Source organism: Silurus meridionalis, chromosome 6, assembly GCF_014805685.1.
Source record: "Silurus meridionalis isolate SWU-2019-XX chromosome 6, ASM1480568v1, whole genome shotgun sequence".
Taxonomy (NCBI): Eukaryota; Metazoa; Chordata; class Actinopteri; order Siluriformes; family Siluridae; genus Silurus; species Silurus meridionalis.
Window position 1 is genome coordinate 7,696,447 of NC_060889.1, and position 15,031 is coordinate 7,711,477.

Below are 15,031 nucleotides of genomic sequence, written 5' to 3' on the forward strand. Positions count from 1 at the left end.
CATCTCTCTTTCTCTCTCTCTCTCTCTCTCTCTCTCTCTCTCTCTCTCTCTCTCTCTCTCTCTCTTATTTTTACATTTGTGTTATTGTATTTTTTAAAGTGTATTTTTATTTACTGGAGCATTAGGAAGAACTTTTCCACAGAACTTCCCCCACTTCATTTGGGTTTCTGTCCCCCACTCATTTCCATGCCAGTGAGTCATCCTGTGGTTTTGGAGCAGGGATCCGGCTCCGGTGGGAAAAGGGGAGGAAACCTTATTGAGGGCCTTATGTAAGCAGCAGAGAGTAAACATAGTAGATTGGGTTGCACTTTGCCGGTGGTACGCAGTGTGTGATCTGAGGACTGGACATGTGGCGAGAGAGTTAACAGGAGACATTTAGTGTGAGCTTTCATGTGGTTGCCTACCATCTTACATCCATAGTCAATTACCTGCTTGTGAAACTGGAAATTGACCTGTAAGACTATCTTCTATATATATCTATATAATCTTCTATATAGTTTTTGGCATAATAAAAAAAGAGAAAATATTTTGTATCATTTGCATAAATACTAAATTATATACCAAACACATTATATTTACAAATTATATTTTACACATAACACAAATATGTAAAAAAAAAATGCCTTTATTTGAAGCATAGAATATGTTGTTGAAACTTAATCTTTTATATAGTTTTTAGCATAACAAAAAGAAAGCAATAAAATATTTTGTATTATATATATATATATATATATACCTATTTTCCAAACACAAAAATTATGTTAACAATGTTTTAATGTAATTATGTATTAAAATAGTCAGTACTGTATTTATTGTCTTGAACCTTTCGGATTGATTTTAAAGTATGTTAAGTCCAGCATTATGTTGAAAGCCCTATCTATAGCCTATCTACAGTGTATATCCATCCAGGTTTTGGGATGAATTATCATGGTACAAAATCAAGATGTTTTTCATTTTCACAAAAAACACCTTCCTCAAAACTGCCCCAAAGCAAAACTTATAAATTCACATAATTGAGTGAGAATCAAGTGCTTATTTCTATATACAGAGTCTTGTTTGATCACCAAAAATGCAGATTTCAGTTACATCTGACCACAGGGCATAAGTCAACTGAAGTTCTAATGACACTTGATGAATTTCATGTGCTGTGTTTTGTGAGATGCTCGTGCTTTTTTTCTCGTGCTTATTATTATATTAATCAGTCAATAGACAGCAAAGGGAAATCATATCAGAATTATTCGTTTGAAAAAGCTTCTGTCTAACTGCGAGTGGATCAATTTGTCATCTCTGTGATACATCACTGTCTTTATTATATCGTCGTGGCAGCCGGGTACATCACGACTGCTAGTTCATTTCCTCTTAATTGAAGATCCAGGAGGTACACCAGTTGTAGAGATCATTAGTCTTTCCATGTGCTCAGAAATGCTTGTGTATTATTATTACTCTTATTGACTTCTTATAATGATTTGTATTGTTATATTTAACCACTGGCATAATCTACAATGTTTCTTTGCCCTCATTTTTAAAAAGAAACCAATACTGGTTTCTTCTGGGGACCAGAGAAATGTGCTTATATATAAAAATAAAAAAAAAGCTCCCAACAGAGTACACATACACAATTTATAGGCCGCTTCAATATGCTAACAGAAAGCAGAGCCTGATGCTCCTCTATGTGTCAATGTGCATTACACTGAAGCAGAGAAGAGCAGTTCCAGCATCCCCTCCAAATTACATTCCTGCCATGAACACACCCATCACACCAACGCTCCTTCTGGACGATTTCAACATTAAGCTACAAAAATACTGCATGTATCATGCTGGGAGTTTTCCTTTCACACCCAAGCTCTTAACAGTAGTAATGTTCCAGCACATTCTATAAATCATCCGCACTAGATATGACCACCTTCAGAAGTGCCACTTTCAGCACTCTGGGGCTGATGCTTAATGCCTATGCTGGGTGATGCACATGGAAATTCTCCTGCAATGGGGCCCAAAAATACACAAAGAATATGGTGTGCACTAGGTATTTTCATAAAAAGGCCAAATAAGTGTACAATAAGCACTCACTTTAAGATTTCTTGCCACCAATATCCTCCCTACTGCACAATTCAAATAAATTACATTTTATTTGTATAGCACTTTTTAATCCATGGACTTTGACCTGAATCATCTTTATAGAGATTTTAAAATTATCAAATATAAGGTTTAGTGCCCATAAATTAATCCTTTATAAGTTTATTCCTTATGTGCAATGGCAAGGAAACACTCCTTGAGATGATAAGAGGAAGAAAAGTTGCAAAGAACCAAAAGCAAACCTCATCCTCATCTGTCTGGCACCAAATGTCAATTGATTATAGCAATTATACCATGATAATTACTCCCACATCCTGTACAAAGATCATTTAGATCATTCAACTTCTTTATCCAAGTCAGTATTAAGGTGGATCCATGGCTTATCCTGGGAACACCATGTGCAGAGTGGTAACACAGGCCATTCCTTCACAGGGTGTCTCACATACGTATTCACACGTTCACACCTAGTAGCATTTTAATCCATCCACAAATATGCTTTTTTGGAAGTGGGAGGGAACCTGATAAAAAAATGCTTCCTGTTGCTTAATGGATAACATTTTCACCGGCATTAGCTCAGGATGGCCATAGATATAAGACTGAGATATAAGATCTACATTTTTCCTATGACTACTATGGTAATGTGGACACCTTTTTTAAAAGGATGAATGGTAGATGACGGTCTGACTCTGCTCATGCCCTGCCAAATGCCTAATAGCTTTTGTACGCTTGTCTCACCACAGGCATCAGAAGGCTGCAGTCTAATTGGCTCTCCACATGTCTATACACTCAAAAATGTACTTCTGTTATCCATCTGTAACCGGTCCTAGAGTGCACTATTTGCACTATAGTTGACTCAGTTGTTGAACTAATAAGATAAGGACAGGAAAATTTATATAAATAAGCTTTTTTAATCACTGGATTGGACAACCTTGGACAATCATTTTATATATATATATATATATATATATATATATATATATATATATATATATATATATATATATATAAAAGCATTATATTTGACTTTTTTATAGATAAATTGCTAGGCTATTTTTTTCAAAGGGAACATTTGACTGTGCAACTCCGTGGTTCTTTTCGAGATTTTGTAAGTAGCAGACACTTTAGGAATCTGGCCCCTGAGACTACTGTCTGGCTAAATTAGGCTTGCCTAGTCTTGTTTCGCTATGGCTGCTCCCATGTAATATGTTTTCCCAGTGCTGAAGCTCTGAGTTCCTGGTTAGCTCAAAATAAACAGGTGTTCTTGGTGCATTGTGAGCACAGTTTGTCTTCATGTAAATCTTTAAGAACAAAAAAATCGATGCTCTTTCACAAGTCCTCAGTGCTTGTGAAAGGTATCAGTGTTTCGGTGAGTGATGAATCATGTGCGTGTGATGATGAAATGTAAAAATTTCACAAAGAGCAGCGTTGTTTGGAGACGGCAGCTAACTCTTAAAGGATAGAGATCAGTTTTCTCCCTTCACCGCTTTAAATTCTTGCAAATTGAACATATTAAATGTTGAAGAGTGTGAATAAGGAATAACTTTTGAAACTGTATAGTTTTTCTGCTAAGGTTTTTTTTTTTTTTTTTTGAAAAATGGCATAATATGTGGTTTTCCAAGGTCTCAATTACTTTTACAGTAGTACTGCTGGGAAACCAGGAGGGCAAAATAGAAAATGAGCTCCTTAGTGGTAGAGCAGATGGAGTTGCTGACCCATTTATCGCAACCTTGGTTGCCCTTTTCTCTGTGTGATTTCTCGAACATCTATGCACAAGAGTGGCTAAGATGCCAAGCTACAGCTGAAAAAATCATCAAAAGAGGGGTATTATTTTTTTTAATGCAAAGAAGACGTGCAAGTCCTTCTTCCTTTGGGCAAAGACAGACACAACCCATGTCCTCTGTTGAATGCTTTCAAGTCATTATCGTGAACTTAAGACTTAGATCAAGGCTGGGCATTAAAGTCAGCAAGGCTTTCTGCACGCTATTAGTCATTGCAGGATAGGTGTGTCTCTAAAGGGAATTTGTTTTCTTTTCCTGCATTGTATGCAAGCATAGTTCAACAGGATTTTTTTTTTTTTTGAAAGTGCTCCTTTCAACACGGACCCAGATATAGAAAATATCCAAGGCAGCAAATTAATATGAATTAAAAAGCAATAAATGGCTGTTTACACCTCTGTTATGTAAAACGTTTCATAACGGCATGCTTCATGCAAATAGCATTACTAATCGTATTTGCATGTGTGTAAATGTGAGAAAATTTCCACAGCAGTTCCATATCTGCAGAAGTCACTGTGTAAGCAAAATAATTACCTACAGTATACCTGGAGACATTTCAGACATTGTACCACTATTTAAGTGGGAAAAAAAACACTGCCCTAAGTAGGTGTAAAATACCGTGTACAGAATTAGTTTTTTTCAATTAGTGTGGTGCACAAGAACAACTCAGGGCAAGCCAAAATTTCTGTGAGAAAAGCTGTGAGGGAGAGTTAAAAAGTCAGAGATAGGTTTGTGCATGCGGGTCCAAATAATGGCAGAGATGGTGGAAGTGGTTGAGAAGTTGATGAGAAACTGGTTGAGTGACTGTTGCGGAGGGCGTAACCCCGGGTGACTCATCGAGGGGTGTGACTGGTGTGACTCAGGTCACAGCTATGCATTCGACCAAGGTGGATGAGTCACTGTTTGATAGCCTGTTCTTCTTTCTACACTCCAAACATGGTGGATAGCATTTCAATGGAAAAACCTCTCTAAGGACTTTCTACATTCCTACAAGACACAAATGCTTTTTTTTTGTGCACATGTAGCTGAAATGTATTAAAGATACACAAATAGAACGCAGCAGCATGAACTCTTTCCAGTTAAACACAGGTGAGCTTGCTGGAAGTGACAAATTGTCTGTTAAATGCACAATAAGCAGGCATTGCTGTGAACCATGGGCAAGTAAACCTTAAATCAGTGGGACTGGAATCACTATGATTCATTTAATCCAGAGGGCAGATGTCAACCTGTGGCTTGTAATGAGGAGCAAAGCACAATGCCATAGCTTAATGACTCACACAGGAAGGAACAAACCGAGAAACACTGAGCGCAAATCCTTTCTGCTAAAGAGCTAAGTATTGAACCTGACCCAATATATATATCGAATAAATGCATGCAATCCAATTTTACACAAAGCAAAACTAATCCGAATCCCACATATAGACACACACAAAAGCGAAGACAATAATCTTTTCAAAAAACACTTTTTAACACAATCCACTGAGGATCTTAATATTTGTTTTTGTAAAACTATAGATATCACAATCAGTTTTCTCTTTACAGTTAATTGCTGATAATATTTGCAAATATTTGCATTTGTACTGAGACGTTTTTTTACATTTGTTTATTCGAATTTTCTCCGCTGAATGAGCTATGATACATAAAACATTTATTTTAATTGTAAACGTTTAATTATGAAAATGCGTTCCATTGTTTAAATCTGTTATTTATTAGTTTTATTAGTTATTAGTAAATAAATATAAATATTTAAACAATTAATCATGCTAATCCAAAAATGTTTTATGTAATGTCCATCTAATAAGAATTGTTTTTACTTTCATCATTGAAAGTAATTTTGGATCTATCTATATCTATCTATATATACAAAAGTGTCAGGCAGTTATGAAAATCTTGTTGCAAAATGAGGATGCTTTTAAACAATACATTTTTAAAGTAAATGAACAGAAGAAAAATTCCAAACGTTTGGCTTTCAAACCTTTGCACACATTTTTTCAGGGATTTTGTAAAGTCTGGGTCATGTGTAGATTTAAATATTATACTGTACCAAGCAGGTGTTAATGATCATCAATTTCATATGTCAGTTGAAGCCATTAACCGATACAGGAACAGCTTTGTAGTTGCTTAAATCTGGGTGAGGAACAGTCAAACTGTGCTACTGAGGTGAGAATGTGGAAGACAGTCTCAAGCCACAGGTCATACACTAGGGCAAGATTGAACACTGCAACAAGGCACAAAGTATAAGTTACAGCATAAGAAAGGTCTCTCCCAAGCAAAGATTTCAAATAAGACTGGGCTGTTTGAGTTGTTTGAGCTATTTTGAAGAAGCACAAAGAAATGGGCAATGTTGAGGATCGTAAATGCAGCGGTCAACTAAAGCAACTAAATACAGCAGAGAAAAGACACATCATGCTATGTACCTTTGATAGTGGAAGATGTCCAGCAGTGCCATCAGCAAACAACTGGTGGAAACCAATCTGACCCAGGTACAGCTATTTACTGTCTGGAGAAATCTGGCCAGAAGTAGTCTTTATGGAAGTATTGGGGCAAAAAAGCTAAAATATTTGTCTGTAGCAAAAATAAGTTTGCTGAAGGGCTGGAGAGAGGGTACAATAATTAATGTCTGCAGGCAGCAGTGGAGTTGCTGCATATAGATTTGAAAATTTGGTCAGGATAAACGGTGCCCCCAATGCTGAAAAAAATACTGGCAGATACATATCCATCATGCAATACCATCAAGGAAGCATCTGATTGGCCCTAAATTTATTCTGCAACAGGACAACGACACTAAACATACAGCTAATGATATTATGAGCTAACTTCTGCATAACATAGAACAAGAAGTTCTGGAAGTAATAGTTTTGGTCCACACAGAGTCCTGATCTCAACATCATTGAGTCTTTCTTGAAGTACATGAAGAGACAAAAGGAGGCAGCATACATCCAGTGAAGATCTCTGGAAAGTTTTTAAAAACGTTTGAATCACTTCAAAAACTGTGCTAAAGAATTGAGGATCTCTAGCAGGGAAAGGGCGGTCCTCCTAAATACTGATTTGATTTGGAATTGTTCATTTACTTTCCACTATGTAAACTGATACAAACTATTAACACTTTTATTTTTGAAAGCATATTTACTCCTCAGGATCTTTTCACAAGTGCCTAAAACTTTTGCACACTACTGTATGTAAACAGGAGTGTAGACACTAGACTTAGAAATTGCACTCAACACACTTCTATCTATAATGTCAACAAAACAACAGAATCTTATTTTGTATAAAACTTGTAAAATTTGAGGAAGGCTCAAACTTCAACCACTTAGAACAACTACATTATATCATGTATCCCTGAAAACACCACAACTCAAGCTTTAATATGTCTCATCTTACAGATATTCAAATGTTCATATGTGAGTGTGAAATGCTGATAAAAAATAACACTTGGTACAGAACATCAAACAGCTCTATAGTTTTATGACAGTTCTACAGAAGATCTAGTCATCCCAGAGGTCAAGCCAAATTCTGGGATAAAAATAAAATAAAATAAAAACACAGCAAAAAGAAAATGCATCTATACTAAATATATCTATAGTTTTTCTCATACAGTATAGTGTGAGTTCCTCCCTGTTGCTATGTAACATTTAAAAGAAAACATTTTAAGACTGGTTAAATTTTGACACAAAATATTGTCCAATAATTCGACATGATATAATATAAACACTGGTCTACCTGCAAAAGTTTTTTTTATAATTATAATGCATATTATATTTACCACGAATCTACAACGAATTCTCCTTGTAAAGCTTGTCTCTTTTTCTTTTTTTTTTTTTTTTTTTTCATTCTTTTTTTTTTTTTTTTTTTTGGGTGGGTACATTCAGTTCTAGCCTTGGCTTAACTTCAGCCGTTTTTAAGTTTTCCATCATTTGCGCCAGCATGAGGGTGACTTACTTTATTATCTTTCCAACTGCAATGATTCATAACATGTTCTTTGTCGCTATTAGTGAAAAAGCCATTTCATAGGACCACGTAGTAGACTGCGTTTTAAAGATCTGCACTACCTTTATTTGATTTCCCAGAAATCGATTGCATATGTGGTGGAAAAGTGGCTGTGTCCTGTTACCATTTACTGCTTCGCTTTATTCCTTCCCATCACCGCACATGCAATAAGTATGTGACATAGTATATAAGTTTCATAATAGTAATGAAATAATCCCAATGGACAAGTAAAAAACATTACATATATATATTGTAAAAATGTAGGCTATAAATGTGCATAGCATTATGGAACAATAGAATCTGATGTTCTACTAGAAAATATTGAATGTAATATTAATATTTCATAAATATATATTGAATTTGATCTTATGATACAGAAGGCTTACAATACAGATTAGCAGTTTTTAAAAGGAAAAACATAAAACAAAGTATGAGCACTTCAACGTTATTTTATCCAGTAAATATTTCATAATAAATATTTATTCTCATTCAACACTACCAATTTTTTTTAAAGTTTTTAATTAGGTGAATATTTAAAGATTTTCAGCAAAGATTTTGTCATTTTTTTTTAATTATTATAAAATTATCAAATTTTAAAAATACATTACATAAAAAAAAAAATGTAATTATAGTTGTACAAATATATGGACCAAAAATAAAATAAATGATCATATCATAAAAATTATGATAAAATTAGTAAATGTGCAACTATTTCACAAAAATATAAAAAGAATTTCCACTCATTTGAATCTGTAATTAAAAATATATTTTTTTATTATAATAAATTATAATCATAATTTTTCATAGTAGTCATTATTTTCCTGGTAAAGATACATGAATTATTTTATTCATATAAACTATTAATTATCACAAATCATACAATAACTAAATAAACCTCAGGTCTGTTTAAATTCATTCAACACCTCCCCTATGTTTTTTTCATGGCTCATGATTTATTTATGAGCACTAATTTGTTTAAATTATTTTATTCATAGTATGTTAAGATTACTTTCCTCCTTGTCGTGTAGTCTGCTGTCTCTTCACTTGGCTGACTTTAGACTGCACGTTACAAATCGGCAGTGAGTGGAAGGAAATACTGATCCTAAAACACCATGTGCTTCTTGAAAATGCGTTCTTATTTCTCTGACACGTGTCTTTATCGTCACCATTCAACAGATATAAATTAACAGTCCTTCTTCTGTCCTGGGAGCATTTTATTCCGCTTTTCAAAGAAGAAACCACTTCCTATTATGCATTGCATACTTGCTTGGACCTTCAAATAGCTAATACAAACTTTAGTAGCAGCATTTCTAATTAATATAAGAAGTGTATGTCATTAATCTATGATATGCATACGGTTTTTTCAGCTTTGAAAGAAGCTGGCAGTTCTGCAAATATACAGTATACTCAATAATAATAATAATAATTATAGCTATTTAATCTTGTGTAAAAATGTGCTTTAATTATGTAATCCATACATTTTTGTTTCCATAGAAAACCTATTAGAATGAAGCAAATGCTTCTGGGAACATAGAGATTTTCAAGATTTTCTAGTTCTGTAGAATGAAATTTTTTTTTTAGGACACTGTGACACCTATGGTTATTCTTACTTGTCTGATAGTGAAGGAAAGAGCTTCTGTTTTCATTACAAGGTGTGATTGAGGAATTTTCTTTTCCTTTTTTCCAGGGGCTTCACTCTTGCCCTCACTTGGCCCCCGTCGGGCAGTCATGTGTCTGATGTACACCCAGGTGGACGTGTTGGTGCTAGACAGAGCGGCTAGGTTTTAAGTGTCTCCTGGCACATAAAAACAAATAATACCTGCTCCAGGTGGCTTGGCAGCCTCATGGAAGCCTATACACATGCACACACAGGGAAGGAAGAAGACTTTGCATCAGGAAGAACTAGTAAAAAACACTGGCCAGTGTGGTGTGAAAGACAGACAAGCTTTATGCTGGAGAAAAAAGCAAAAATATGTTCATAAAAGCATTATGACATGCAAACATCAGACAAGTCAGACATACGACGTGCATGTGTTACATGGGGGCTCGGGACCCACTTAAACTGACATTAACCATGAGGAAGCAGAGCCAGAAGTGCATGGTTTTTGAACCCAAATGACTCTTTTCAATTGCCTGTTCTCTAATGTGTCCCTGAACCTCTATAAAGCCTGATGTGTTCCAGCCACACTTCAGAGAAAAAAGCCATGATATTGAGCAGTTCTGGAAAAATAATTACCAAATTACAAATCAGACTATTGAAGCTCGTTATAAACCTATTTATAGCCTGTTATTGTTCTAACAGATCATCACAGTTGATCTACTAAACAAAATGAAATTTCAAACAATTAGGAATAAACATGCAGGCTTGCAAATAAAAGACAAAATGTGCACATTTGACTTACACAGGATTTTCATGTTTTTTTAAACAATACTATAAAAATATTATTATTGTAGTATAAAATAATAATAATTATTAATATTTGTAATTATTATTATTATTTTCTTTTTTTTATTATAGTTTGAGTTTCCAAATAATATTGATATTATTATATCATTTACTATTACACTTGAACTCCTTATTGTATAAAAAAAACCTAAGCATCTATTCTGTATAACATTGTAATATTTTATACGAATCTAATTTAATACAATACTTCCTACATGATGCTGTTTTTTACATAATAACAATATACATTTTATTTGAATATTTTAGTATTTTCTATAGTTGTGTAATCATTGTTTCGAAGTAATGCAACATACTGGGAAGGATTACACAGCATGCAACATATTAAAAATAATTAAGAATAAATGCAGCAAGATAACATCAAAAGACATACTATACAGAGCAATCCCAGCTACCAGCATGTCTCTGGTGAGCCAGTCAGCCATGCGAGTCCTGCTGTAGCTGCCCCAGCATTAAAATGCATTTTTTTGTCTGTCTTCTGTCTGCATAAAAATTTCTATTCCTTGCTGAAAGGATCCTACTTAGAGCCTTATAAACTCATTGTACAAGTTGAAGCATGATTTCGTATTTTAGTAGACTTTCTGTCAATAAATAAAAATGACCCCATGTGTTTTTCCTATATGTCAATATGTTAGAATATGTACCAATAAATATTTTTACACAAGAGCATTTTTTTTACATTCTTTTATTAGTTATACATCACAATTTCATTTCAGATCCAATGAATAGGAAATGGTTTATGCTGTGAGTGAATTTCCCACAAATCCACAATCAGGGAAACGGATGGCGGTATTGCAGCCGGAATGAACCGAACTTCCAGACATGCCTGAATAAAAATTGAGTGCGGGATGAAAGAAAAAAAACTCTATTCCTGCCTTCTTTGGCGATATCATGTCTGCAATAAACCATGTGGAATAATTTCTTTTATTCGTTTTACCGAAAGAGTCATGCTAATGAGACATGTGCCTGTCTGGAATTTTTCAAAACGTTGATCTCGTGTCCTCGTGGATTTCTTCCTACCCTGGAAAACATATAGATATACATTAGACTGGCTACTAAAATCTCCTTCAGGTGTGAACGAGTGTGAATGAGAGTGTGAATGCGTATAAAAGATGCCCTGTGATGTCTCATCTGGTGATAACGGCCGATATTCGGGGTGTATGCTCTGGTTCGGATAAAGTAGCTATTGAGATGCAATTTAATAAAATAGCTGATCAACTTTTTTTATGTTCAACACATATTTCCTACACATGCAGGGAAAAGTTAATTGCATACTTAAGACTTGACACATTTACAGTTTTTTCAGGCATGACATTAGCAGGTCAATTTGCCTATTCCAGTTGCCTGCTGCATTTTTGGTAACGATAAAAGTTTGAAAGTTTTAAGGCCTCATCACGGAAATCGCGCCAAATATAAACAATATTTGTTTATGGATCAAATAAAACATTAAAAGCCTAAACCTCCTTTTCTTCCAGTTCGTATTGTTGTGTTACTGTCCCGTATTGTAGAGTGTATTTTTAGTTAGTTGTACTATTGGGTTTTATTAAATCAGCTGCGAGGGCCCCAGACAGCCTGTGCCCTGCCAGAGGCCGAGAGCAGTTTCCTGCCTGTGTTGTGACGCAAGCTGGTCAGCCACACATGCTTTGCGCGCATACACACACACACACACACACACACACACACACACACACACACACACACTCGGTGCATAGAATGGGTTCTTTGTACTGATCTCAAGCACTGAGACTATTTTTCCCCTCCACACCCACAGATGCTCAAACACACAAACTGCCTGCCAGCCTGCTTTACTGTCTGTGTCTCCTACAAACTCTCCACTTTCGGCAGCTGCTGCCGAAAATACTGCAAAGTTGGGGTTGAGATTTGTTTCCCAAGCAATTTCACACAGCAAGCCCCTCACAGCCACGTCTGGTGCTGATGTGGTTTTTGTGCAAGCGTGACTTCAGAGAAACGCTCTAATTGCCATGCCTGTGAAAGGTGCATGCTGGGAGATTCGTAGTTAATGCTTTGACTTTCTCTGCCACAGTTTTCACCCCTCATTATGGACACTCTAGGCCAAAGAAAAGCACCTTTGGTGGATAAAGTTTCCCCACAAAGGCTTTATTCTCTGCATTCTTGGACAAATTGAATGCTGTGGGGGTCGGTGAATTGGCAATCTGGCTCACTGGCTCCCCCTTCAGGGTGCAGCCCACAAACAGATATATATCCAAGACTCCTACAAATTGGTGTGTTGATTTCTCTTTTAACCCCTATGAATAAATTAATAAGCAAACAGATGGAAATATAAGAGAGGGGGAGTGTAAATAAACAGGATTCACATCTTAAAGAAGAGGAAGAATAGGAAAACTGAAAAACAACATGATATAAATATTGATCATTAAAATAATTGTAATAAAACCTATTTGCCTCTCAGGCAAATCTATATTTATTTACAAATGCTGGTTCTTATATGATCTTTGCGGTCATAACAAGAACTTGACCATTACTAAAACAGTAATTATCAATAGTGTGTGCATCAACAAGGTTGCTCAACAATGTGAGGTACTAATTATGGGTTTATATTTATCTCTATAATTATATTTTATGAGTTTGACAGCAACCATGGAAAAACAATGTTAGGGAAATCATAAAAGTGACACCATCATCTGCATAAACTGGATCTGTTTTTCATACAAAGTTCTATATTTCTCACCTTCTGTTGAATTCAGTTTAGTTTTATGTATACAGCTCGTTTAGCAATGAACAATGCCACAAAACAAATTCTGGATGTAGTTTAGATCCTTAATGAGAAAACTAGCAGAGAAGCACATTCTGGACTTTCTCTCACCCTTTTAGGAAAAAAAAAGCATATAAAAGCCCTGGCCATCATGCAGAGTGTAAGAATATTAGCCAGTACTATTAATTAGCCATGTTTCTCTTTGAAGAAAGTCCAAAAAGCTTAAGAAATTGTTTTTTTTTTAGTGTGATGTGGACTCGGAGCAGTTGCACAAGTAATTAGGAGCTGGGTAGCTTGTTTCCAGAAACAGAGATAATGACTGGGTGTTTGTGTGGGTAGATGTGCAGAATGACTTCCAGGCTATTAAGGCGCCAGCTCGATTAAGCACCAACAGCCTTGGTGGACATGTGAACCATGTGATCCTGCCTTTTCCATTTTCTGAATATGACACGCTTTCATATTTATGACTTTGATTTACGTTAATATAACAATGGTTTTTTTTTTTGCCTTAAAATGGTTTATTTTGGTTAATAATTTGTTGATGTCAGACATTGTCGTCTATACAACAAACTAAAAATAAAAACAGAAAGACACGTTTTTATAGAAGTATATTTATATGAAAACAGAGGCCAATATGATGAAATATTATGCTCAGATTATTGTCAAAAAAATAAATTGTTATGAGCATTGTAAAAGTTTCACAAGCACCCAATTAAACTGTCCTCTATTCTTAAAAGAAAACTAGGAAAATGAGAGAAGAGAGAAAGAATTGCGGTTTGATCGAATATATTCATGGTGGCATTTCAAGCACTGCAAAGGCCGATGATAAAGCTGCACTACATGTATTATAGATGAGTATAGATGAGAGAATGAGTAGAGGTTAGCTTTTGTATGTACATTTTGTATATATTTCCTAATTTACACATTTACATTATTTCATTTGTACATATATGTACAGAAACTGATTATATTAAAACGCTTTTTAAATTCTAAATACAAAATTATTGACACCTCTAATAGATGGAAACAAATGAACCCTAGATTTTTACCGGCACACTTTAGGAGTATTAAGCACCATACAAATGTTTTACTTAAAACTATAAAATTATATTCAGTGTCTGTCAAAAGTTTGGAAACATCTAGTCTTGCCTGTTAATGCCTGTTAATTTTTTGTATACGCAAAAAGACTCAAGAATTGGACTGTAAATGACTGGAAGAAAGTTCTGTGCACAGATGAATCCAAATTTGAAATTGTTGTCTCTAACAGAAGAACTTGTGTATTGTAGGCCAGCAAACAGGAGCGAAGATGTTAGCAGACTGGCTTACACACACAGTCAAACATGGAGGTGAAAGCTTAATGTTTTTGGGTTGTTTGTGAGCAGGGAATGTTGGAGATTTATTCTTGGTTAAGAAATACTGAATAAAGGGGGGTTCCATTCCATACTAACATATATAATCCAATTCTTTTTGAACTGCAGCTAATTAGAACCAAATTCACCTAACAAAAAGACAACGACCCAAAGTATAACTTATTTGTTATTTAGGACAAAGTGTCCTCGATCATTGAATGACTTGACCAGACCCACACCTAAATCCTATTGAACTGCTCAAGGATAAACTGGATCGCAATGTCAGAAAGAAATAACTGGTAAAGAACACATTTAGCAAGTTTTACAAAAGGTATGGCAAAGTATTTCCGCTGCATGTTGTCCAGTTGTCATAGAAGATTTTTCACTTAGAATAAAGTTTAACATCTGTTCATTTATATATTTGTTTGGTCAAAGTAAATCTTCATAGTGTTAAATGTTGGATATATACATGCGCCTCTCAAAAACAATTAAACATTAGGCGTTTCCAAACATTTGACAAGCACAAATTTCCCTAAACATTGAAGCAAATGGAGAAAGAAGGGAAAGAGAAAAAGACCCCTGGAGATCGCAGGTCTAGAATTGCACAGGTTAATTTTGATTACATTCAAAATCAACTGCTAAAGACTAC